This window comes from Hyla sarda, chromosome 4, assembly GCF_029499605.1.
Source record: "Hyla sarda isolate aHylSar1 chromosome 4, aHylSar1.hap1, whole genome shotgun sequence".
Lineage (NCBI taxonomy): Eukaryota > Metazoa > Chordata > Amphibia > Anura > Hylidae > Hyla > Hyla sarda.
The window spans coordinates 20,976,027-20,997,552 of NC_079192.1; the positions used below are offsets into that span (position 1 = coordinate 20,976,027).

Here is a 21,526-nt window from a genome sequence, read left to right on the forward strand (position 1 = left end):
TAAGTCTCCAGAGACTCCATGGAAATAAAGATGGAAATTTAAAAAGAGATCTACAAAAAAAGAAGCCATTAAGTTGTTGCACCGAGAGAACCCACACTTATCCTACCTCAGTTTCCTTAAGGTTTAAGCTGAAAAACTCTGTAGATATCCCCAATCCATGGAGCGAATAGGCCGAAACCACATGCCGAAAGGAGCCCGCTGAGATTGGCCAGGGGAAACAAACGTCCGTACGGGAGATGCCCACGGCCAGAGCCTTATCCAATGGATTCCTGACATTAGTTTGCAGCACAGCATATACCAGAGTCAATCATTTGTAAAGTAGACGGTCAGCGACTGATTTCGTCACCTGGGACCCGTTTGCCCAAAGTCATGAGTTAGTTGCAGCTGAAATGCGGACTGCAGCTTTCCCTCAATCACTGGCGCTACAACAAGGCCCCGTGTAGCCCATGCCTAAGGCCTATGGCTTTTAGATTGCAAACTCTTCCAGGTGCCGTGTTATTTCCTATACTTTCTGATTCCTTCTCTTGTGGAATAAAGTTTCGAATACAGTTCCCAGTTCACAGTCAGCCCTAGCACTCGTGATGTCGCCTCTGACAAGGACAGAGAAAGAGACACCCTTCCCTTTCTCCACACTGCTATCAGTACCTATTCTAAGGACTGGGACACATGTGATCTCCCCACTGGTGTCGGCCGGGGCAGCCGACATGCGCAACATGGCCGGTTAGCTCAGCTGGTTAGAGCGTGGTGCTAATAACGCCAAGGTCGCGGGTTCGATCCCCGTACGGGCCAGTCCGTCTCCTCTTTTTTGACCGTACCAGTCTCAAACTCCTTTTTCTCCCTACTGCCTAGATCTGGTGGGTGGAAATTGCTGCTGTCTTCATTTAAGCAGGTTACCGTGATGGCAAGCACCATACCCATTCCTCGTTAGTATAGTGGTGAGTATCCCCGCCTGTCACGCGGGAGACCGGCGTTCGATTCCCCGACGGGGAGGCAATTGTTTTCTTTGTGCACCAAAGAAAACTCAGGAAAAAGGAATCCAAAGTCTTAAGTCTCCAGAGTCTCCAGAGTCTCCATGGAAATAAAGATGGAATTTTAAAAAGAGATCTACAAAAAAAGAAGCCATTAAGTCGTTGCACAGAGAGAACCCACACTTATCCTACCTCAGTTTCCTGAAGGTTTAAGCTGAAAAACTCTGTAGATATCCCCAATCCATGGAGCGAATAGGCCGAAACCACATGCCGAAAGGAGCCCGCTGAGATTGGCCAGGGGAAACAAACGTCCGTACGGGAGATGCCCACGGACAGAGCCTTATTTAATGGATTCCTGACATTAGTTTGCAGCAGAGCATAACGTAGACGTTCAGCGACTGATTTTGTCACCTGGGACCCGTTTTCCCAAAGTCATGAGTTAGAAAACTAAGGAAAAAGGAGGTAAAATCCTAGAGAGAGCGTCAGGAACCTTAAAGGTAGAAAGAAACCAAAGTCTTAAGTCTCCAGAGACTCCATGGAAATAAAGATGGAAATTTAAAAAGAGATCTACAAAAAAAGAAGCCATTAAGTCGTTGCACCGAGAGAACCCACACTTATCCTACCTCAGTTTCCTTAAGGTTTAAGCTGAAAAACTCTGTAGATATCCCCAATCCATGGAGCGAATAGGCCGAAACCACATGCCGAAAGGAGCCCGCTGAGATTGGCCAAAGGAAACAAACGTCCGTACGGGAGATGCCCACGGCCAGAGCCTTATCCAATGGATTCCTGACATTAGTTTGCAGCACAGCATATACCAGAGTCAATAACTTGTAAAGTAGACGGTCAGCGACTGATTTCGTCACCTGGGACCCGTTTGCCCAAAGTCATGAGTTAGAAAACTAAGGAAAAAGGAGGTAAAATCCTAGAGGGAGCATAAGGAACCTTAAAGGTAGAAAGAAACCAAAGTCTTAAGTCTCCAGAGACTCCATGGAAATAAAGATGGAAATTTAAAAAGAGATCTACTAAAAAAGAAGCCATTAAGTCGTTGCACCGAGAGAACCCACACTTATCCTACCTCAGTTTCCTTAAGGTTTAAGTACCTATAGGTACTGCTATCAGTACCTATTCTAAGGACTGGGACACATGTGAGATCCCCACTGGTGTCGGCCGGGGCAGCCGACATGCGCAACATGGCCGGTTAGCTCAGCTGGTTAGAGCGTGGTGCTAATAACACCAAGGTCGCGGGTTCGATCCCCGTACAGGGCCAGTCCGTCTCCTCTTTTTTGACCGTACCAGTCTCAAACTACTTTTTCTCCCTACTGCCTAGATCTGGTGGGTGGAAATTGCTGCTGTCTTCATTTAAGCAGGTTACCGTGATGGCAAGCACCATACCCATTCCTCGTTAGTATAGTGGTGAGTATCCCCGCCTGTCACACGGGAGACCGGGGCAGCCGACATGCGCAACATGGCCGGTTAGCTCAGCTGGTTAGAGCGTGGTGCTAATAACGTCAAGGTCGCGGGATCGATCCCCGTACGGGCCAGTCCGTCTCCTCTTTTTTGACCGTACCAGTCTCAAACTACTTTTTCTCCCTACTGCCTAGATCTGGTGGGTGGAAATTGCTGCTGTCTTCATTTAAGCAGTTTACCGTGATGGCAAGCACCATACCCATTCCTCGTTAGTATAGTGGTGAGTATCCCCGCCTGTCACGCGGGAGACCGGGGTTCGCTTCCCCGACGGGGAGGCAATTGTTTTCTTTGTGCACCAAAGAAAACTCAGGAAAAAGGAATCCAAAGTCTTAAGTCTCCAGAGTCTCCAGAGACTCCATGGAAATAAAGATGGAATTTTAAGAAGAGATCTACAAAAAAAGTAGCCATTAAGTCGTTGCACAGAGAGAACCCACACTTATCCTACCTCAGTTTCCTGAAGGTTTAAGCTGAAAAACTCTGTAGATATCCCCAATCCATGGAGCGAATAGGCCGAAACCACATGCCGAAAGGAGCCCGCTGAGATTGGCCAGGGGAAACAAACGTCCGTACGGGAGATGCCCACGGACAGAGCCTTATTTAATGGATTCCTGACATTAGTTTGCAGCAGAGCATAACGTAGACGTTCAGCGACTGATTTTGTCACCTGGGACCCTTTTTCCCAAAGTCATGAGTTAGAAAACTAAGGAAAAAGGAGGTAAAATCCTAGAGGGAGCGTAAGGAACCTTAAAGGTAGAAAGAAACCAAAGTCTTAAGTCTCCAGAGACTCCATGGAAATAAAGATGGAAATTTAAAAAGAGATCTACAAAAAAAGAAGCCATTAAGTTGTTGCACCGAGAGAACCCACACTTATCCTACCTCAGTTTCCTTAAGGTTTAAGCTGAAAAACTCTGTAGATATCCCCAATCCATGGAGCGAATAGGCCGAAACCACATGCCGAAAGGAGCCCGCTGAGATTGGCCAGGGGAAACAAACGTCCGTACGGGAGATGCCCACGGCCAGAGCCTTATCCAATGGATTCCTGACATTAGTTTGCAGCACAGCATATACCAGAGTCAATAACTTGTAAAGTAGACGGTCAGCGACTGATTTCGTCACCTGGGACCCGTTTGCCCAAAGTCATGAGTTAGTTGCAGCTGAAATGCGGACTGCAGCTTTCCCTCAATCACTGGCGCTACAACAAGGCCCCGTGTAGCCCATGCCTAAGGCCTATGGCTTTTAGATTGCAAACTCTTCCAGGTGCAGTGTTATTTCCTATACTTTCTGATTCCTTCTCTTGTGGAATAAAGTTTCGAATACAGTTCCCAGTTCACAGTCAGCCCTAGCACTCGTGATGTCGCCTCTGACAAGGACAGAGAAAGAGACACCCTTCCCTTTCTCCACACTGCTATCAGTACCTATTCTAAGGACTGGGACACATGTGAGATCCCCACTGGTGTCGGCCGGGGCAGCCGACATGCGCAACATGGCCGGTTAGCTCAGCTGGTTAGAGCGTGGTGCTAATAACGCCAAGGTCGCGGGTTCGATCCCCGTACGGGCCAGTCCGTCTCCTCTTTTTTGACCGTACCAGTCTCAAACTACTTTTTCTCCCTACTGCCTAGATCTGGTGGGTGGAAATTGCTGCTGTCTTCATTTAAGCAGGTTACCGTGATGGCAAGCACCATACCCATTCCTCGTTAGTATAGTGGTGAGTATCCCCGCCTGTCACGCGGGAGACCGGGGTTCGATTCCCCGACGGGGAGGCAATTGTTTTCTTTGTGCACCAAAGAAAACTCAGGAAAAAGGAATCCAAAGTCTTAAGTCTCCAGAGTCTCCAGAGACTCCATGGAAATAAAGATGGAATTTTAAGAAGAGATCTACAAAAAAAGAAGCCATTAAGTCGTTGCACAGAGAGAACCCACACTTATCCTACCTCAGTTTCCTGAAGGTTTAAGCTGAAAAACTCTGTAGATATCCCCAATCCATGGAGCGAATAGGCCGAAACCACATGCCGAAAGGAGCCCGCTGAGATTGGCCAGGGGAAACAAACGTCCGTACGGGAGATGCCCACGGACAGAGCCTTATTTAATGGATTCCTGACATTAGTTTGCAGCAGAGCATAACGTAGACGTTCAGCGACTGATTTTGTCACCTGGGACCCTTTTTCCCAAAGTCATGAGTTAGAAAACTAAGGAAAAAGGAGGTAAAATCCTAGAGGGAGCGTAAGGAACCTTAAAGGTAGAAAGAAACCAAAGTCTTAAGTCTCCAGAGACTCCATGGAAATAAAGATGGAAATTTAAAAAGAGATCTACAAAAAAAGAAGCCATTAAGTTGTTGCACCGAGAGAACCCACACTTATCCTACCTCAGTTTCCTTAAGGTTTAAGCTGAAAAACTCTGTAGATATCCCCAATCCATGGAGCAAATAGGCCGAAACCACATGCCGAAAGGAGCCCGCTGAGATTGGCCAGGGGAAACAAACGTCCGTACGGGAGATGCCCACGGCCAGAGCCTTATCCAATGGATTCCTGACATTAGTTTGCAGCACAGCATATACCAGAGTCAATAACTTGTAAAGTAGACGGTCAGCGACTGATTTCGTCACCTGGTACCCGTTTGCCCAAAGTCATGAGTTAGTTGCAGCTGAAATGCGGACTGCAGCTTTCCCTCAATCACTGGCGCTACAACAAGGCCCCGTGTAGCCCATGCCTAAGGCCTATGGCTTTTAGATTGCAAACTCTTCCAGGTGCAGTGTTATTTCCTATACTTTCTGATTCCTTCTCTTGTGGAATAAAGTTTCGAATACAGTTCCCAGTTCACAGTCAGCCCTTGCACTCGTGATGTCGCCTCTGACAAGGACAGAGAAAGAGACACCCTTCCCTTTCTCCACACTGCTATCAGTACCTATTCTAAGGACTGGGACACATGTGAGATCCCCACTGGTGTCGGCCGGGGCAGCCGACATGCGCAACATGGCCGGTTAGCTCAGCTGGTTAGAGCGTGGTGCTAATAACGCCAAGGTCGCGGGTTCGATCCCCGTACGGGCCAGTCCGTCTCCTCTTTTTTGACCGTACCAGTCTCAAACTCCTTTTTCTCCCTACTGCCTAGATCTGGTGGGTGGAAATTGCTGCTGTCTTCATTTAAGCAGGTTACCGTGATGGCATGCACCATACCCATTCCTCGTTAGTATAGTGGTGAGTATCCCCGCCTGTCACGCGGGAGACCGGGGTTCGATTCCCCGACGGGGAGGCAATTGTTTTCTTTGTGCACCAAAGAAAACTCAGGAAAAAGGAATCCAAAGTCTTAAGTCTCCAGAGTCTCCAGAGTCTCCATGGAAATAAAGATGGAATTTTAAAAAGAGATCTACAAAAAATGAAGCCATTAAGTCGTTGCACCGAGAGAAACCACACTTATCCTACCTCAGTTTCCTTAAGGTTTAAGTACCTATAGGTACTGCTATCAGTACCTATTCTAAGGACTGGGACACATGTGAGATCCCCACTGGTGTCGGCCGGGGCAGCCGACATGCGCAACATGGCCGGTTAGCTCAGCTGGTTAGAGCGTGGTGCTAATAACGCCAAGGTCGCGGGTTCGATCCCCGTACGGGCCAGTCCGTCTCCTCTTTTTTGACCGTACCAGTCTCAAACTCCTTTTTCTCCCTACTGCCTAGATCTGGTGGGTGGAAATTGCTGCTGTCTTCATTTAAGCAGGTTACCGTGATGGCAAGCACCATACCCATTCCTCGTTAGTATAGTGGTGAGTATCCCCGCCTGTCACGCGGGAGACCGGGGTTCGATTCCCCGACGGGGAGGCAATTGTTTTCTTTTTGCACCAAAGAAAACTCAGGAAAAAGGAATCCAAATTCTTAAGTTTCCAGAGTCTCCAGAGACTCCATGGAAATAAAGATGGAATTTTAAGAAGAGATCTACAAAAAAAAGAAGCCATTAAGTCGTTGCACAGAGAGAACCCACACTTATCCTACCTCAGTTTCCTGAAGGTTTAAGCTGAAAAACTCTGTAGATATCCCCAATCCATGGAGCGAATAGGCCGAAACCACATGCCGAAAGGAGCCCGCTGAGATTGGCCAGGGGAAACAAACGTCCGTACGGGAGATGCCCACGGACAGAGCCTTATTTAATGGATTCCTGACATTAGTTTGCAGCAGAGCATAACGTAGACGTTCAGCGACTGATTTTGTCACCTGGGACCCTTTTTCCCAAAGTCATGAGTTAGAAAACTAAGGAAAAAGGAGGTAAAATCCTAGAGGGAGCGTAAGGAACCTTAAAGGTAGAAAGAAACCAAAGTCTTAAGTCTCCAGAGACTCCATGGAAATAAAGATGGAAATTTAAAAAGAGATCTACAAAAAAAGAAGCCATTAAGTTGTTGCACCGAGAGAACCCACACTTATCCTACCTCAGTTTCCTTAAGGTTTAAGCTGAAAAACTCTGTAGATATCCCCAATCCATGGAGCGAATAGGCCGAAACCACATGCCGAAAGGAGCCCGCTGAGATTGGCCAGGGGAAACAAACGTCCGTACGGGAGATGCCCACGGCCAGAGCCTTATCCAATGGATTCCTGACATTAGTTTGCAGCACAGCATATACCAGAGTCAATAACTTGTAAAGTAGACGGTCAGCGACTGATTTCGTCACCTGGGACCCGTTTGCCCAAAGTCATGAGTTAGTTGCAGCTGAAATGCGGACTGCAGCTTTCCCTCAATCACTGGCGCTACAACAAGGCCCCGTGTAGCCCATGCCTAAGGCCTATGGCTTTTAGATTGCAAACTCTTCCAGGTGCCGTGTTATTTCCTATACTTTCTGATTCCTTCTCTTGTGGAATAAAGTTTCGAATACAGTTCCCAGTTCACAGTCAGCCCTAGCACTCGTGATGTCGCCTCTGACAAGGACAGAGAAAGAGACATCCTTCCCTTTCTCCACACTGCTATCAGTACCTATTCTAAGGACTGGGACACATGTGAGATCCCCACTGGTGTCGGCCGGGGCAGCCGACATGCGCAACATGGCTGGTTAGCTCAGCTGGTTAGAGCGTGGTGCTAATAACGCCAAGGTCGCGGGTTCGATCCCCGTACGGGCCAGTCCGTCTCCTCTTTTTTGACCGTACCAGTCTCAAACTCCTTTTTCTCCCTACTGCCTAGATCTGGTGGGTGGAAATTGCTGCTGTCTTCATTTAAGCAGGTTACCGTGATGGCAAGCACCATACCCATTCCTCTTTAGTATAGTGGTGAGTATCCCCCGCCTGTCATCACGCGGGAGACCGGGGTTCGATTCCCCGACGGGGAGGCAATTGTTTTCTTTGTGCACCAAAGAAAACTCAGGAAAAAGGAATCCAAAGTCTTAAGTCTCCAGAGTCTCCAGAGTCTCCATGGAAATAAAGATGGAATTTTAAAAAGAGATCTACAAAAAAAGAAGCCATTAAGTCGTTGCACAGAGAGAACCCACACTTATCCTACCTCAGTTTCCTGAAGGTTTAAGCTGAAAAACTCTGTAGATATCCCCAATCCATGGAGCGAATAGGCCGAAACCACATGCCGAAAGGAGCCCGCTGAGATTGGCCAGGGGAAACAAACGTCCGTACGGGAGATGCCCACGGACAGAGCCTTATTTAATGGATTCCTGACATTAGTTTGCAGCAGAGCATAACGTAGACGTTCAGCGACTGATTTTGTCACCTGGGACCCTTTTTCCCAAAGTCATGAGTTAGAAAACTAAGGAAAAAGGAGGTAAAATCCTAGAGGGAGCGTAAGGAACCTTAAAGGTAGAAAGAAACCAAAGTCTTAAGTCTCCAGAGACTCCATGGAAATAAAGATGGAAATTTAAAAAGAGATCTACAAAAAAAGAAGCCATTAGGTTGTTGCACCGAGAGAACCCACACTTATCCTACCTCAGTTTCCTTAAGGTTTAAGCTGAAAAACTCTGTAGATATCCCCAATCCATGGAGCGAATAGGCCGAAACCACATGCCGAAAGGAGCCCGCTGAGATTGGCCAGGGGAAACAAATGTCCGTACGGGAGATGCCCACGGCCAGAGCCTTATCCAATGGATTCCTGACATTAGTTTGCAGCACAGCATATACCAGAGTCAATAACTTATAAAGTAGACGGTCAGCGACTGATTTCGTCACCTGGGACCCGTGTGCCCAAAGTCATGAGTTAGTTGCAGCTGAAATGCGGACTGCAGCTTTCCCTCAATCACTGGCGCTACAACAAGGCCCCGTGTAGCCCATGCCTAAGGCCTATGGCTTTTAGATTGCAAACTCTTCCAGGTGCCGTGTTATTTCCTATACTTTCTGATTCCTTCTCTTGTGGAATAAAGTTTCGAATACAGTTCCCAGTTCACAGTCAGCCCTAGCACTCGTGATATCGCCTCTGACAAGGACAGAGAAAGAGACACCCTTCCCTTTCTCCACACTGCTATCAGTACCTATTCTAAGGACTGGGACACATGTGAGATCCCCACTGGTGTCGGCCGGGGCAGCCGACATGCGCAACATGGCCGGTTAGCTCAGCTGGTTAGAGCGTGGTGCTAATAACGCCAAGGTCGCGGGTTCGATCCCCGTACGGGCCAGTCTGTCTCCTCTTTTTTGACCGTACCAGTCTCAAACTCCTTTTTCTCCCTACTGCCTAGATCTGGTGGGTGGAAATTGCTGCTGTCTTCATTTAAGCAGGTTACCGTGATGGCAAGCACCATACCCATTCCTCGTTAGTATTGTGGTGAGTATCCCCGCCTGTCACGCGGGAAACCGGGTTCGATTCCCCGACGGGGAGGCAAATGTTTTATTTGTGCACCAAAGAAAACTCAGGAAAAAGGAATCCAAAGTCTTAAGTCTCCAGAGTCTCCAGAGTCTCCATGGAAATAAAGATGGAATTTTAAAAAGAGATCTACAAAAAAAGAAGCCATTAAGTCGTTGCACAGAGAGAACCCACACTTATCCTACCTCAGTTTCCTGAAGGTTTAAGCTGAAAAACTCTGTAGATATCCCCAATCCATGGAGCGAATAGGCCGAAACCACATGCCGAAAGGAGCCCGCTGAGATTGGCCAGGGGAAACAAACGTCCGTACAGGAGATGCCCACGGACAGAGCCTTATTTAATGGATTCCTGACATTAGTTTGCAGCAGAGCATAACGTAGACGTTCAGCGACTGATTTTGTCACCTGGGACCCGTTTTCTAACTCAAAACTACTTTTTCTCCCTACTGCCTAGATCTGGTGGGTGGAAATTGCTGCTGTCTTCATTTAAGCAGGTTACCGTGATGGCAAGCACCATACCCATTCCTCGTTAGTATAGTGGTGAGTATCCCCGCCTGTCACACGGGAGACCGGGGCAGCCGACATGCGCAACATGGCCGTTAGCTCAGCTGGTTAGAGCGTGGTGCTAATAACGCCAAGGTCGCGGGTTTGATCCCCGTACGGGCCAGTCCGTCTCCTCTTTTTTGACCGTACCAGTCTCAAACTCCTTTTTCTCCCTACTGCCTAGATCTGGTGGGTGGAAATTGCTGCTGTCTTCATTTAAGCAGGTTACCGTGATGGCAAGCACCATACCCATTCCTCGTTAGTATAGTGGTGAGTATCCCCGCCTGTCACGCGGGAGACCGGGGTTCGCTTCCCCGACGGGGAGGCAATTGTTTTCTTTGTGCACCAAAGAAAACTCAGGAAAAAGGAATCCAAAGTCTTAAGTCTCCAGAGTCTACAGAGACTCCATGGAAATAAAGGTGGAATTTTAAGAAGAGATCTACAAAAAAAGAAGCCATTAAGTCGTTGCACAGAGAGAACCCACACTTATCCTACCTCAGTTTCCTGAAGGTTTAAGCTGAAAAACTCTGTAGATATCCCCAATCCATGGAGCGAATAGGCCGAAACCACATGCCGAAAGGAGCCCGCTGAGATTGGCCAGGGGAAACAAACGTCCGTACTGGAGATGCCCACTGACAGAGCCTTATTTAATGGATTCCTGACATTAGTTTGCAGCAGAGCATAACGTAGACGTTCAGCGACTGATTTTGTCACCTGGGACCCTTTTTCCCAAAGTCATGAGTTAGAAAACTAAGGAAAAAGGAGGTAAAATCCTAGAGGGAGCGTAAGGAACCTTAAAGGTAGAAAGAAACCAAAGTCTTAAGTCTCCAGAGACTCCATGGAAATAAAGATGGAAATTTAAAAAGAGATCTACAAAAAAAGAAGCCATTAAGTTGTTGCACCGAGAGAACCCACACTTATCCTACCTCAGTTTCCTGAAGGTTTAAGCTGAAAAACTCTGTAGATATCCCCAATCCATGGAGCGAATAGGCCGAAACCACATGCTGAAAGGAGCCCGCTGAGATTGGCCAGGGGAAACAAACGTCCGTACGGGAGATGCCCACGGCCAGAGCCTTATCCAATGGATTCCTGACATTAGTTTGCAGCAGAGCATAACGTAGACGTTCAGCGACTGATTTTGTCACCTGGGACCCGTTTTCCCAAAGTCATGAGTTAGAAAACTAAGGAAAAAGGAGGTAAAATCCTAGAGGGAGCGTAAGGAACCTTAAAGGTAGAAAGAAACCAAAGTCTTAAGTCTCCAGAGACTCCATGGAAATAAAGATGGAAATTTAAAAAGAGATCGACAAAAAAGGAAGCCATTAAGTCGTTGCACCGAGAGAACCCACACTTATCCTACCTCAGTTTCCTTAAGATTTAAGTACCTATAGGTACTGCTATCAGTACCTATTCTAAGGACTGGGACACATGTGAGATCCCCACTGGTGTCGGCCGGGGCAGCCGACATGCGCAACATGGCCGGTTAGCTCAGCTGGTTAGAGCGTGGTGCTAATAACACCAAGGTCGCGGGTTCGATCCCCGTACGGGCCAGTCCGTCTCCTCTTTTTTGACCGTACCAGTCTCAAACTACTTTTTCTCCCTTCTGCCTAGATCTGGTGGGTGGAAATTGCTGCTGTCTTCATTTAAGCAGGTTACCGTGATGGCAAGCACCATACCCATTCCTCGTTAGTATAGTGGTGAGTATCCCCGCCTGACACGCGGGAGACCGGGGCAGCCGACATGCGCAACATGGCCGGTTAGCTCAGCTGGTTAGAGCGTGGTGCTAATAACGCCAAGGTCGCGGGTTCGATCCCCGTACGGGCCAGTCCGTCTCCTCTTTTTTGACCGTACCAGTCTCAAAATCCTTTTTCTCCCTACTGCCTAGATCTGGTGGGTGGAAATTGCTGCTGTCTTCATTTAAGCAGGTTACCGTGATGGCAAGCACCATACCCATTCCTCGTTAGTATAGTGGTGAGTATCCCCGCCTGTCACGCGGGAGACCGGGGTTCGCTTCCCCGACGGGGATGCAATTGTTTTCTTTGTGCACCAAAGAAAACTCAGGAAAAAGGAATCCAAAGTCTTAAGTCTCCAGAGTCTCCAGAGTCTCCATGGAAATAAAGATGGAATTTTAAAAAGAGATCTACAAAAAAAGAAGCCATTAAGTTGTTGCACCGAGAGAACCCACACTTATCCTACCTCAGTTTCCTTAAGGTTTAAGCTGAAAAACTCTGTAGATATCCCCAATCCATGGAGCGAATAGGCCGAAACCACATGCCGAAAGGAGCCCGCTGAGATTGGCCAGGGGAAACAAACGTCCGTACGGGAGATGCCCACGGCCAGAGCCTTATCCAATGGATTCCTGACATTAGTTTGCAGCACAGCATATACCAGAGTCAATAACTTGTAAATTAGACGGTCAGCGACTGATTTCGTCACCTGGGACCCGTTTGCCCAAAGTCATGAGTTAGTTGCAGCTGAAATGCGGACTGCAGCTTTCCCTCAATCACTGGCGCTACAACAAGGCCCCGTGTAGCCCATGCCTAAGGCCTATGGCTTTTAGATTGCAAACTCTTCCAGGTGCCGTGTTATTTCCTATACTTTCTGATTCCTTCTCTTGTGGAATAAAGTTTCGAATACAGTTCCCAGTTCACAGTCAGCCCTAGCACTCGTGATGTCGCCTCTGACAAGGACAGAGAAAGAGACACCCTTCCCTTTCTCCACACTGCTATCAGTACCTATTCTAAGGACTGGGACACATGTGAGATCCCCACTGGTGTCGGCCGGGGCAGCCGACATGCGCAACATGGCCGGTTAGCTCAGCTGGTTAGAGCGTGGTGCTAATAACGCCAAGGTCGCGGGTTCGATCCCCGTACGGGCCAGTCCGTCTCCTCTTTTTTGACCGTACCAGTCTCAAACTCCTTTTTCTCCCTACTGCCTAGATCTGGTGGGTGGAAATTGCTGCTGTCTTCATTTAAGCAGGTTACCGTGATGGCAAGCACCATACCCATTCCTCGTTAGTATTGTGGTGAGTATCCCCGCCTGTCACGCGGGAAACCGGGGTTCGATTCCCCGACGGGGAGGCAAATGTTTTCTTTGTGCACCAAAGAAAACTCAGGAAAAAGGAATCCAAAGTCTTAAGTCTCCAGAGTCTCCAGAGTCTCCATGGAAATAAAGATGGAATTTTAAAAAGAGATCTACAAAAAAAGAAGCCATTAAGTCGTTGCACAGAGAGAACCCACACTTATCCTACCTCAGTTTCCTGAAGGTTTAAGCTGAAAAACTCTGTAGATATCCCCAATCCATGGAGCGAATAGGCCGAAACCACATGCCGAAAGGAGCCCGCTGAGATTGGCCAGGGGAAACAAACGTCCGTACGGGAGATGCCCACGGACAGAGCCTTATTTAATGGATTCCTGACATTAGTTTGCAGCAGAGCATAACGTAGACGTTCAGCGACTGATTTTGTCACCTGGGACCCGTTTTCTAACTCAAAACTACTTTTTCTCCCTACTGCCTAGATCTGGTGGGTGGAAATTGCTGCTGTCTTCATTTAAGCAGGTTACCGTGATGGCAAGCACCATACCCATTCCTCGTTAGTATAGTGGTGAGTATCCCCGCCTGTCACGCGGGAGACCGGGGCAGCCGACATGCGCAACATGGCCGTTAGCTCAGCTGGTTAGAGCGTGGTGCTAATAACGCCAAGGTCGCGGGTTCGATCCCCGTATGGGCCAGTCCGTCTCCTCTTTTTTGACCGTACCAGTCTCAAACTCCTTTTTCTCCCTACTGCCTAGATCTGGTGGGTGGAAATTGCTGCTGTCTTCATTTAAGCAGGTTACCGTGATGGCAAGCACCATACCCATTCCTCGTTAGTATAGTGGTGAGTATCCCCGCCTGTCACGCGGGAGACCGGGGTTCGCTTCCCCGACGGGGAGGCAATTGTTTTCTTTGTGCACCAAAGAAAACTCAGGAAAAAGGAATCCAAAGTCTTAAGTCTCCAGAGTCTCCAGAGACTCCATGGAAATAAAGATGGAATTTTAAGAAGAGATCTACAAAAAAAGAAGCCATTAAGTCGTTGCACAGAGAGAACCCACACTTATCCTACCTCAGTTTCCTGAAGGTTTAAGCTGAAAAACTCTGTAGATATCCCCAATCCATGGAGCGAATAGGCCGAAACCACATGCCGAAAGGAGCCCGCTGAGATTGGCCAGGGGAAACAAACGTCCGTACGGGAGATGCCCACTGACAGAGCCTTATTTAATGGATTCCTGACATTAGTTTGCAGCAGAGCATAACGTAGACGTTCAGCGACTGATTTTGTCACCTGGGACCCTTTTTCCCAAAGTCATGAGTTAGAAAACTAAGGAAAAAGGAGGTAAAATCCTAGAGGGAGCGTAAGGAACCTTAAAGGTAGAAAGAAACCAAAGTCTTAAGTCTCCAGAGACTCCATGGAAATAAAGATGGAAATTTAAAAAGAGATCTACAAAAAAAGAAGCCATTAAGTTGTTGCACCGAGAGAACCCACACTTATCCTACCTCAGTTTCCTGAAGGTTTAAGCTGAAAAACTCTGTAGATATCCCCAATCCATGGAGCGAATAGGCCGAAACCACATGCTGAAAGGAGCCCGCTGAGATTGGCCAGGGGAAACAAACGTCCGTACGGGAGATGCCCACGGCCAGAGCCTTATCCAATGGATTCCTGACATTAGTTTGCAGCAGAGCATAACGTAGACGTTCAGCGACTGATTTTGTCACCTGGGACCCGTTTTCCCAAAGTCATGAGTTAGAAAACTAAGGAAAAAGGAGGTAAAATCCTAGAGGGAGCGTAAGGAACCTTAAAGGTAGAAAGAAACCAAAGTCTTAAGTCTCCAGAGACTCCATGGAAATAAAGATGGAAATTTAAAAAAAGATCGACAAAAAAGGAAGCCATTAAGTCGTTGCACCGAGAGAACCCACACTTATCCTACCTCAGTTTCCTTAAGATTTAAGTACCTATAGGTACTGCTATCAGTACCTATTCTAAGGACTGGGACACATGTGAGATCCCCACTGGTGTCGGCCGGGGCAGCCAACATGCGCAACATGGCCGGTTAGCTCAGCTGGTTAGAGCGTGGTGCTAATAACACCAAGGTCGCGGGTTCGATCCCCGTACGGGCCAGTCCGTCTCCTCTTTTTTGACCGTACCAGTCTCAAACTCCTATTTTTCCCTACTGCCTAGATCTGGTGGGTGGAAATTGCTGCTGTCTTCATTTAAGCAGGTTACCGTGATGGCAAGCACCATACCCATTCCTCGTTAGTATAGTGGTGAGTATCCCCGCCTGTCACACGGGAGACCGGGGCAGCCGACATGCGCAACATGGCCGGTTAGCTCAGCTGGTTAGAGCGTGGTGCTAATAACGCCAAGGTCGCGGGTTCGATCCCCGTACGGGCCAGTCCGTCTCCTCTTTTTTGACCGTACCAGTCTCAAAATCCTTTTTCTCCCTACTGCCTAGATCTGGTGGGTGGAAATTGCTGCTGTCTTCATTTAAGCAGGTTACCGTGATGGCAAGCACCATACCCATTCCTCGTTAGTATAGTGGTGAGTATCCCCGCCTGTCACGCGGGAGACCGGGGTTCGCTTCCCCGACGGGGATGCAATTGTTTTCTTTGTGCACCAAAGAAAACTCAGGAAAAAGGAATCCAAAGTCTTAAGTCTCCAGAGTCTACAGAGACTCCATGGAAATAAAGATGGAATTTTAAGAAGAGATCTACAAAAAAAGAAGCCATTAAGTCGTTGCACAGAGAGAAACCCACACTTATCCTACCTCAGTTTCCTGAAGGTTTAAGCTGAAAAACTCTGTAGATATCCCCAATCCATGGAGCGAATAGGCCGAAACCACATGCCGAAAGGAGCCCGCTGAGATTGGCCAGGGGAAACAAACGTCCGTACCGGAGATGCCCACGGACAGAGCCTTATTTAATGGATTCCTGACATTAGTTTGCAGCAGAGCATAACGTAGACGTTCAGCGACTGATTTTGTCACCTGGGACCCTTTTTCCCAAAGTCATGAGTTAGAAAACTAAGGAAAAAGGAGGTAAAATCCTAGAGGGAGCGTAAGGAACCTTAAAGGTAGAAAGAAACCAAAGTCTTAAGTCTCCAGAGACTCCATGGAAATAAAGATGGAAATTTAAAAAGAGATCTACAAAAAAAGAAGCCATTAAGTCGTTGCACAGAGAGAACCCACACTTATCCTACCTCAGTTTCCTTAAGGTTTAAGCTGAAAAACTCTGTAGATATCCCCAATCCATGGAGCGAATAGGCCGAAACCACATGCCGAAAGGAGCCCGCTGAGATTGGCCAGGGGAAACAAACGTCCGTACGGGAGATGCCCACGGCCAGAGCCTTATCCAATGGATTCCTGACATTAGTTTGCAGCACAGCATATACCAGAGTCAATAACTTGTAAAGTAGACGGTCAGCGACTGATTTCGTTACCTGGGACCCGTTTGCCCAAAGTCATGAGTTAGTTGCAGCTGAAATGCGGACTGCAGCTTTTCTTCAATCACTGGCGCTACAACAAGGCCCCGTGTAGCCCATGCCTAAGGCCTATGGCTTTTAGATTGCAAACTCTTCCAGGTGCCGTGTTATTTCCTATACTTTCTGATTCCTTCTCTTGTGGAATAAAGTTTCGAATACAGTTCCCAGTTCACAGTCAGCCCTAGCACTCGTGATGTCGCCTCTGACAAGGACAGAGAAAGAGACACCCTTCCCTTTCTCCACACTGCTATCAGTACCTATTCTAAGGACTGGGACACATGTGAGATCCCCACTGGTGTCGGCCGGGGCAGCCGACATGCGCAACATGGCCGGTTAGCTCAGCTGGTTAGAGCGTGGTGCTAATAACGCCAAGGTCGCGAATTCGATCCCCGTACGGGCCAGTCCGTCTCCTCTTTTTTGACCGTACCAGTCTCAAACTCCTTTTTCTCCCTACTGCCTAGATCTGGTGGGTGGAAATTGCTGCTCTCTTCATTTAAGCAGGTTACGGTGATGGCTAGCACCATACCCATTCCTTGTTAGTATAGTGATGAGTATCCCCGCCTGTCACGCGGGAGACCGGGGTTCGATTCCCCGACGGGGAGGCAATTGTTTTCTTTGTGCACCAAAGAAAACTCAGGAAAAAGGAATCCAAAGTCTTAAGTCTCCAGAGTCTCCAGAGTCTCCATGGAAATAAAGATGGAATTTTAAAAAGAGATCTACAAAAAAAGAAGCCATTAAGTCGTTGCACAGAGAGAACCCACACTTATCCTACCTCAGTTTCCTGAAGGTTTAAGCTGAAAAACTCTGTAGATATCCCCAATCCATGGAGCGAATAGGCCGAAACCACATGCCGAAAGGAGCCCGCTGAGATTGGCCAGGGGAAACAAACGTCCGTACGGGAGATGCCCACGGACAGAGCCTTATTTAATGGATTCCTGACATTAGTTTGCAGCAGAGCATAACGTAGACGTTCAGCGACTGATTTTGTCACCTGGACCCGTTTTCCCAAAGTCATGAGTTAGAAAACTAAGGAAAAAGGAGGTAAAATCCTAGAGAGAGCGTCAGGAACCTTAAAGGTAGAAAGAAACCAAAGTCTTAAGTCTCCAGAGACTCCATGGAAATAAAGATGGAAATTTAAAAAGAGATCTACAAAAAAAGAAGCCATTAAGTCGTTGCACCGAGAGAACCCACACTTATCCTACCTCAGTTTCCTTAAGGTTTAAGTACCTATAGGTACTGCTATCAGTACCTATTCTAAGGACTGGGACACATGTGAGATCCCCACTGGTGTCGGCCGGGGCAGCCGACATGCGCAACATGGCCGGTTAGCTCAGCTGGTTAGAGCGTGGTGCTAATAACGCCAAGGTCGCGGGTTCGATCCCCGTATGGGCCAGTCCGTCTCCTCTTTTTTGACCGTACCAGTCTCAAACTCCTTTTTCTCCCTACTGCCTAGATCTGGTGGGTGGAAATTGCTGCTGTCTTCATTTAAGCAGGTTACGGTGATGGCTAGCACCATACCCATTCCTTGTTAGTATAGTGGTGAGTATCCCCGCCTGTCACGCGGGAGACCGGGGTTCGATTCCCCGACGGGGAGGCAATTGTTTTCTTTGTGCACCAAAGAAAACTCAGGAAAAAGGAATCCAAAGTCTTAAGTCTCCAGAGTCTCCAGAGTCTCCATGGAAATAAAGATGGAATTTTAAAAAGAGATCTACAAAAAAAGAAGCCATTAAGTCGTTGCACAGAGAGAACCCACACTTATCCTACCTCAGTTTCCTGAAGGTTTAAGCTGAAAAACTCTGTAGATTGGCCAGGGGAAACAAATGTCCGTACGGGAGATGCCCACGGACAGAGCCTTATTTAATGGATTCCTGACATTAGTTTGCAGCATAGCATAACGTAGACGTTCAGCGACTGATTTTGTCACCTGGGACCCTTTTTCCCAAAGTCATGAGTTAGAAAACTAAGGAAAAAGGAGGTAAAATCCTAGAGGGAGCGTAAGGAACCTTAAAGGTAGAAAGAAACCAAAGTCTTAAGTCTCCAGAGACTCCATGGAAATAAAGATGGAAATTTAAAAAGAGATCTACAAAAAAAGAAGCCATTAGGTTGTTGCACCGAGAGAACCCACACTTATCCTACCTCAGTTTCCTTAAGGTTTAAGCTGAAAAACTCTGTAGATATCCCCAATCCATGGAGCGAATAGGCCGAAACCACATGCCGAAAGGAGCCCGCTGAGATTGGCCAGGGGAAACAAACGTCCGTACGGGAGATGCCCACGGCCAGAGCCTTATCCAATGGATTCCTGACATTAGTTTGCAGCACAGCATATACCAGAGTCAATAACTTGTAAAGTAGACGGTCAGCGACTGATTTCGTCACCTGGGACCTGTGTGCCCAAAGTCATGAGTTAGTTGCAGCTGAAATGCGGACTGCAGCTTTCCCTCAATCACTGGCGCTACAACAAAGCCCCGTGTAGCCCATGCCTAAGGCCTATGGCTTTTAGATTGCAAACTCTTCCAGGTGCCGTGTTATTTCCTATACTTTCTGATTCCTTCTCTTGTGGAATAAAGTTTCGAATACAGTTCCCAGTTCACAGTCAGCCCTAGCACTCGTGATGTCGCCTCTGACAAGGACAGAGAAAGAGACACCCTTCCCTTTCTCCACACTGCTATCAGTACCTATTCTAAGGACTGGGACACATGTGAGATCCCCACTGGTGTCGGCCGGGGCAGCCAACATGCGCAACATGGCCGGTTAGCTCAGCTGGTTAGAGCGAGGTGCTAATAACGCCAAGGTCGCGGGTTCGATCCCCGTACGGGCCAGTCCGTCTCCTCTTTTTTGACCGTACCAGTCTCAAAATCCTTTTTCTCCCTACTGCCTAGATCTGGTGGGTGGAAATTGCTGCTGTCTTCATTTAAGCAGGTTACCGTGATGGCAAGCACCATACCCATTCCTCGTTAGTATAGTGGTGAGTATCCCCGCCTGTCACGCGGGAGACCGGGGTTCGATTCCCCGACGGGGAGGCAATTGTTTTCTTTGTGCACCAAAGAAAACTCAGGAAAAAGGAATCCAAAGTCTTAAGTCTCCAGAGTCTCCAGAGTCTCCATGGAAATAAAGATGGAATTTTTAAAAAGAGATCTACAAAAAAAGAAGCCATTAAGTCGTTGCACAGAGAGAACCCACACTTATCCTACCTCAGTTTCCTGAAGGTTTAAGCTGAAAAACTCTGTAGATTGGCCAGGGGAAACAAATGTCCGTACGGGAGATGCCCACGGACAGAGCCTTATTTAATGGATTCCTGACATTAGTTTGCAGCATAGCATAACGTAGACGTTCAGCGACTGATTTTGTCACCTGGGACCCTTTTTCCCAAAGTCATGAGTTAGAAAACTAAGGAAAAAGGAGGTAAAATCCTAGAGGGAGCGTAAGGAACCTTAAAGGTAGAAAGAAACCAAAGTCTTAAGTCTCCAGAGACTCCATGGAAATAAAGATGGAAATTTAAAAAGAGATCTACAAAAAAAGAAGCCATTAGGTTGTTGCACCGAGAGAACCCACACTTATCCTACCTCAGTTTCCTTAAGGTTTAAGCTGAAAAACTCTGTAGATATCCCCAATCCATGGAGCGAATAGGCCGAAACCACATGCCGAAAGGAGCCCGCTGAGATTGGCCAGGGGAAACAAACGTCCGTACGGGAGATGCCCACGGCCAGAGCCTTATCCAATGGATTCCTGACATTAGTTTGCAGCACAGCATATACCAGAGTCAATAACTTGTAAAGTAGACGGTCAGCGACTGATTTCGTCACCTGGGACCTGTGTGCCCAAAGTCATGAGTTAGTTGCAGCTGAAATGCGGACTGCAGCTTTCCCTCAATCACTGGCGCTACAACAAAGCCCCGTGTAGCCCATGCCTAAGGCCTATGGCTTTTAGATTGCAAACTCTTCCAGGTGCCGTGTTATTTCCTATACTTTCTGATTCCTTCTCTTGTGGAATAAAGTTTCGAATACAGTTCCCAGTTCACAGTCAGCCCTAGCACTCGTGATGTCGCCTCTGACAAGGACAGAGAAAGAGACACCCTTCCCTTTCTCCACACTGCTATCAGTACCTATTCTAAGGACTGGGACACATGTGAGATCCCCACTGGTGTCGGCCGGGGCAGCCAACATGCGCAACATGGCCGGTTAGCTCAGCTGGTTAGAGCGTGGTGCTAATAACGCCAAGGTCGCGGGTTCGATCCCCGTACGGGCCAGTCCGTCTCCTCTTTTTTGACCGTACCAGTCTCAAACTCCTTTTTCTCCCTACTGCCTAGATCTGGTGGGTGGAAATTGCTGCTGTCTTCATTTAAGCAGGTTACCGTGATGGCAAGCACCATACCCATTCCTCGTTAGTATAGTGGTGAGTATCCCCGCCTGTCACGCTGAAAAACTCTGTAGATATCCCCAATCCATGGAGCGAATAGGCCGAAACCACATGCCGAAAGGAGCCCGCTGAGATTGGCCAGGGGAAACAAACGTCCGTACGGGAGATGCCCACGGCCAGAGCCTTATCCAATGGATTCCTGACATTAGTTTGCAGCACAGCATATACCAGAGTCAATAACTTGTAAAGTAGACGGTCAGCGACTGATTTCGTCACCTGGGACCTGTGTGCCCAAAGTCATGAGTTAGTTGCAGCTGAAATGCGGACTGCAGCTTTCCCTCAATCACTGGCGCTACAACAAGGCCCCGTGTAGCCCATGCCTAAGGCCTATGGCTTTTAGATTGCAAACTCTTCCAGGTGCCGTGTTATTTCCTATACTTTCTGATTCCTTCTCTTGTGGAATAAAGTTTCGAATACAGTTCCCAGTTCACAGTCAGCCCTAGCACTCGTGATGTCGCCTCTGACAAGGACAGAGAAAGAGACACCCTTCCCTTTCTCCACACTGCTATCAGTACCTATTCTAAGGACTGGGACACATGTGAGATCCCCACTGGTGTCGGCCGGGACAGCCAACATGCGCAACATGGCCGGTTAGCTCAGCTGGTTAGAGCGTGGTGCTAATAACGCCAAGGTCGCGGGTTCGATCCCCGTACGGGCCAGTCCGTCTCCTCTTTTTTGACCGTACCAGTCTCAAACTCCTTTTTCTCCCTACTGCCTAAATCTGGTGGGTGGAAATTGCTGCTGTCTTCATTTAAGCAGGTTACCGTGATGGCAAGCACCATACCCATTCCTCGTTAGTATAGTGGTGAGTATCCCCGCCTGTCACGCAGGAGACCGGGGTTCGATTCCCCGACGG

The 21,526-nt window shown here is 48.0% G+C and overlaps 17 non-coding genes across 17 annotated transcripts; all 17 read left to right on the top strand.

The window, feature by feature from the left end:
• The first annotated feature begins 715 nt into the window (after nucleotides 1-715).
• Nucleotides 716-789, top strand: TRNAI-AAU (transfer RNA isoleucine (anticodon AAU)). Its single transcript has one exon. It is a non-coding gene; the product is annotated as a tRNA-Ile (tRNA).
• A 3,131-nt stretch (nucleotides 790-3,920) lies between these two features.
• TRNAI-AAU (transfer RNA isoleucine (anticodon AAU)) lies at nucleotides 3,921-3,994 on the top strand. Its single transcript has one exon. It is a non-coding gene; the product is annotated as a tRNA-Ile (tRNA).
• Nucleotides 3,995-4,123: 129 nt separating this feature from the next.
• On the top strand, nucleotides 4,124-4,195 carry TRNAD-GUC (transfer RNA aspartic acid (anticodon GUC)). Its single transcript has one exon. It is a non-coding gene; the product is annotated as a tRNA-Asp (tRNA).
• A 1,210-nt stretch (nucleotides 4,196-5,405) lies between these two features.
• TRNAI-AAU (transfer RNA isoleucine (anticodon AAU)) lies at nucleotides 5,406-5,479 on the top strand. The gene has a single exon. It is a non-coding gene; the product is annotated as a tRNA-Ile (tRNA).
• Nucleotides 5,480-5,608: 129 nt separating this feature from the next.
• TRNAD-GUC (transfer RNA aspartic acid (anticodon GUC)) lies at nucleotides 5,609-5,680 on the top strand. The gene has a single exon. It is a non-coding gene; the product is annotated as a tRNA-Asp (tRNA).
• A 287-nt stretch (nucleotides 5,681-5,967) lies between these two features.
• TRNAI-AAU (transfer RNA isoleucine (anticodon AAU)) lies at nucleotides 5,968-6,041 on the top strand. Its single transcript has one exon. It is a non-coding gene; the product is annotated as a tRNA-Ile (tRNA).
• Nucleotides 6,042-6,170: 129 nt separating this feature from the next.
• Nucleotides 6,171-6,242, top strand: TRNAD-GUC (transfer RNA aspartic acid (anticodon GUC)). Its single transcript has one exon. It is a non-coding gene; the product is annotated as a tRNA-Asp (tRNA).
• Nucleotides 6,243-7,453: 1,211 nt separating this feature from the next.
• Nucleotides 7,454-7,527, top strand: TRNAI-AAU (transfer RNA isoleucine (anticodon AAU)). The gene has a single exon. It is a non-coding gene; the product is annotated as a tRNA-Ile (tRNA).
• Nucleotides 7,528-8,942: 1,415 nt separating this feature from the next.
• Nucleotides 8,943-9,016, top strand: TRNAI-AAU (transfer RNA isoleucine (anticodon AAU)). Its single transcript has one exon. It is a non-coding gene; the product is annotated as a tRNA-Ile (tRNA).
• Nucleotides 9,017-11,491: 2,475 nt separating this feature from the next.
• Nucleotides 11,492-11,565, top strand: TRNAI-AAU (transfer RNA isoleucine (anticodon AAU)). Its single transcript has one exon. It is a non-coding gene; the product is annotated as a tRNA-Ile (tRNA).
• Nucleotides 11,566-12,545: 980 nt separating this feature from the next.
• On the top strand, nucleotides 12,546-12,619 carry TRNAI-AAU (transfer RNA isoleucine (anticodon AAU)). Its single transcript has one exon. It is a non-coding gene; the product is annotated as a tRNA-Ile (tRNA).
• Nucleotides 12,620-15,095: 2,476 nt separating this feature from the next.
• Nucleotides 15,096-15,169, top strand: TRNAI-AAU (transfer RNA isoleucine (anticodon AAU)). Its single transcript has one exon. It is a non-coding gene; the product is annotated as a tRNA-Ile (tRNA).
• Nucleotides 15,170-17,573: 2,404 nt separating this feature from the next.
• On the top strand, nucleotides 17,574-17,647 carry TRNAI-AAU (transfer RNA isoleucine (anticodon AAU)). The gene has a single exon. It is a non-coding gene; the product is annotated as a tRNA-Ile (tRNA).
• A 129-nt stretch (nucleotides 17,648-17,776) lies between these two features.
• Nucleotides 17,777-17,848, top strand: TRNAD-GUC (transfer RNA aspartic acid (anticodon GUC)). Its single transcript has one exon. It is a non-coding gene; the product is annotated as a tRNA-Asp (tRNA).
• A 1,354-nt stretch (nucleotides 17,849-19,202) lies between these two features.
• TRNAD-GUC (transfer RNA aspartic acid (anticodon GUC)) lies at nucleotides 19,203-19,274 on the top strand. Its single transcript has one exon. It is a non-coding gene; the product is annotated as a tRNA-Asp (tRNA).
• Nucleotides 19,275-20,426: 1,152 nt separating this feature from the next.
• TRNAI-AAU (transfer RNA isoleucine (anticodon AAU)) lies at nucleotides 20,427-20,500 on the top strand. Its single transcript has one exon. It is a non-coding gene; the product is annotated as a tRNA-Ile (tRNA).
• Nucleotides 20,501-21,255: 755 nt separating this feature from the next.
• TRNAI-AAU (transfer RNA isoleucine (anticodon AAU)) lies at nucleotides 21,256-21,329 on the top strand. The gene has a single exon. It is a non-coding gene; the product is annotated as a tRNA-Ile (tRNA).
• Nucleotides 21,330-21,526: the final 197 nt, after the last annotated feature.